General features: G+C 46.8%; 1 protein-coding gene across 1 annotated transcript in view; it reads left to right on the top strand.

Annotated features, from left to right (window-relative positions):
- lamc1 (laminin, gamma 1) overlaps positions 1 to 689 on the top strand; it is a 69,269-nt gene extending 68,580 nt beyond the window's left edge. Inside the window, exon 28 of the mRNA XM_079285147.1 lies at positions 1 to 689. This exon is cut by the window's left edge and continues 561 nt beyond it. The gene's annotated coding sequence lies outside the window, so the exon portion shown is untranslated.
- The last annotated feature ends 2,441 nt before the right edge of the window (positions 690 to 3,130 follow it).

A 3,130-nucleotide genomic window follows, 5' to 3' on the forward strand; every position in this document is an offset into this window, starting at 1 on the left:
GCCCACTCCGCTGGAGGACACGAAGCCTCTGAAGTCCAGAGAACATCTCGTCTTTAAATCTCGTTCCCAACAGACGTGTCTAGTTCCTGCAGATCACAGCGGCGTGAGGGAACTCGCCCGTCTGTCTGCAGGTGTGAACAGACGAACAGAATATCTGGTTCCCGACACGCAAGTTGTCGTCTTGCTCCCACGAGATTTGGATCTTGGTTTGAAGTGTGACGTTATTATCGTCTACGCACAAAATATTGACTTGTGTGCAAGATTTGGATCTTTTGGGAACAAAATAAAAACGTGTCCGCACAAGATGAATTCATATTTTATCCCCACGAAATGCAGGATATTATCTTAAATGCACAATATATTACACGTGTGCATATTTGCATCTTCTGGGAATGAAATATGAAGTTGTGCAATATATCCAGATGTTGTGCGAGATATCCAGATGTTGTGCGAGCTCCGTTCCTGCTCAGAGACCGTCGCGTGTTTCAGGACATCGCTCTGCTGACGCGTCTTTAGATCGTGTCTCGTGTACGTGTCTTTAGATCGTGTACGCGTCTTTAGATCGTGTCTCGTGTACGTGTCTTTAGATCGTGTCTCGTGTACGTGTCTTTAGATCGTGTCTCGTGTACGTGTCTTTAGATCGTGTACGTGTCTTTAGATCGTGTCTCGTGTACGCGTCTTTAGATCGTGTCTCGTGTACGCGTCTTTAGATCGTGTCTCGTGTACGTGTCTTTAGATCGTGTACGCGTCTTTAGATCGTGTCTCGTGTACGCGTCTTTAGATCGTGTCTCGTGTACGCGTCTTTAGATCGTGTCTCGTGTACGCGTCTTTAGATCGTGTCTCGTGTACGTGTCTTTAGATCGTGTCTCGTGTACGTGTCTTTAGATCGTGTCTCGTGTACGTGTCTTTAGATCGTGTACGTGTCTTTAGATCGTGTCTCGTGTACGCGTCTTTAGATCGTGTCTCGTGTACGCGTCTTTAGATCGTGTCTCGTGTACGTGTCTTTAGATCGTGTACGCGTCTTTAGATCGTGTCTCGTGTACGCGTCTTTAGATCGTGTCTCGTGTACGCGTCTTTAGATCGTGTCTCGTGTACGTGTCTTTAGATCGTGTCTCGTGTACGCGTCTTTAGATCGTGTCTCGTGTACGCGTCTTTAGATCGTGTCTCGTGTACGTGTCTTTAGATCGTGTCTCGTGTACGCGTCTTTAGATCGTGTCTCGTGTACGCGTCTTTAGATCGTGTCTCGTGTACGCGTCTTTAGATCGTGTCTCGTGTACGTGTCTTTAGATCGTGTACGCGTCTTTAGATCGTGTCTCGTGTACGCGTCTTTAGATCGTGTCTCGTGTACGCGTCTTTAGATCGTGTCTCGTGTACGTGTCTTTAGATCGTGTCTCGTGTACGTGTCTTTAGATCGTGTCTCGTGTACGTGTCTTTAGATCGTGTCTCGTGTACGCGTCTTTAGATCGTGTCTCGTGTACGCGTCTTTAGATCGTGTCTCGTGTACGTGTCTTTAGATCGTGTCTCGTGTACGTGTCTTTAGATCGTGTCTCGTGTACGTGTCTTTAGATCGTGTCTCGTGTACGTGTCTTTAGATCGTGTCTCGTGTACGTGTCTTTAGATCGTGTCTCGTGTACGCGTCTTTAGATCGTGTCTCGTGTACGCGTCTTTAGATCGTGTCTCGTGTACGCGTCTTTAGATCGTGTCTCGTGTACGTGTCTTTAGATCGTGTACGCGTCTTTAGATCGTGTCTCGTGTACGTGTCTTTAGATCGTGTACGTGTCTTTAGATCGTGTCTCGTGTACGTGTCTTTAGATCGTGTACGCGTCTTTAGATCGTGTCTCGTGTACGCGTCTTTAGATCGTGTCTCGTGTACGCGTCTTTAGATCGTGTCTCGTGTACGCGTCTTTAGATCGTGTCTCGTGTACGCGTCTTTAGATCGTGTCTCGTGTACGCGTCTTTAGATCGTGTCTCGTGTACGTGTCTTTAGATCGTGTCTCGTGTACGCGTCTTTAGATCGTGTCTCGTGTACGCGTCTTTAGATCGTGTCTCGTGTACGCGTCTTCTATTTCTGTCTTGTCCCACAAGTTGCTGCTTATTTCTGGTGTTCCGCTCACACATTCATATCTTCTTCCAGGATAAACGCAACACTATGCAACTCTGTATTTAGCGTAGCGAGAGTTTTTATCTGATACACTGGTGCTAATAATTATTGTTAATGTTATATTTGTGTGAATGTTTTTTTATCATGACATAGAGAGAGGATTGTGTTCTTGTGTAAATATATATGCCGACATGATTCAGGACTTAATACGACGTGTCAAACGCGCCTCCGGCGTCTCTGCTCGTACTTCACTCGTCTTTGATTGATTCTCGCTGAGTTCCTTCAAGCGAACTGAAGTGTTTGTTGAGTTGTGTTTGAGGCAGCAGGACGTCCCGATCGTCGTACCGACTGCTCCTCGCTCGGTCACCGTAGTTATAATCAGTGTTTCGTGCCTTAACATCAGTCGGGTTGTTACTCAGTCACGTCGTGTTCCGCTCAACCTTCCTCGTGGTGTTGGTCCCGCGTGTCGGCACTGAAGCAGGTTTTATTTTTTGTAAATCAGGTCCTGAACCAAACACAAAACATCAGATTGTCCTCCCTGGTATTCTGCAGATTAACAGTCTGTTACCAGGACAACCGGACTCTGCTCACTTTATTTCTACTTGTTCTCCCTCCAGCCAGACGGTCGCTCTGCGGGACGTCCAGCACACACACACACACACACACACACACACACACACACACACACCAGATGTATGAACAGTATTTTAAGTTATAATGTACCAGGTATTTGTATCCTATTTGTAACCCTGTTGTCTTAGACACGTGTGTGTGTGTGTGTGTGTGTGTGTGTGTGTGTGTGTGTGTGTGTGTGTGTGTGTGTGTGTGTGTGTGTGTGTGTGTGTGTGTGTGTGTGTGTGTGTGTGTGTGTGTGTGTGTGTGTGTGTGTGTGTGTGTGTGTGTGTGTGTGTGTGTGTGTGTGTGTGAGCCCCGTGAGGACCGGAGTGAACCCTGTTTGATCCTGTGTGCCTGTAAAATCCAGACTTAACGTTTGAATAATAAAATAATTACTACAGGAGCCGCTGAGGG

The sequence above is a fragment of the Melanostigma gelatinosum genome (genome assembly GCF_949748355.1).
Source record: "Melanostigma gelatinosum genome assembly, chromosome: 15".
Taxonomy (NCBI): domain Eukaryota; kingdom Metazoa; phylum Chordata; class Actinopteri; order Perciformes; family Zoarcidae; genus Melanostigma; species Melanostigma gelatinosum.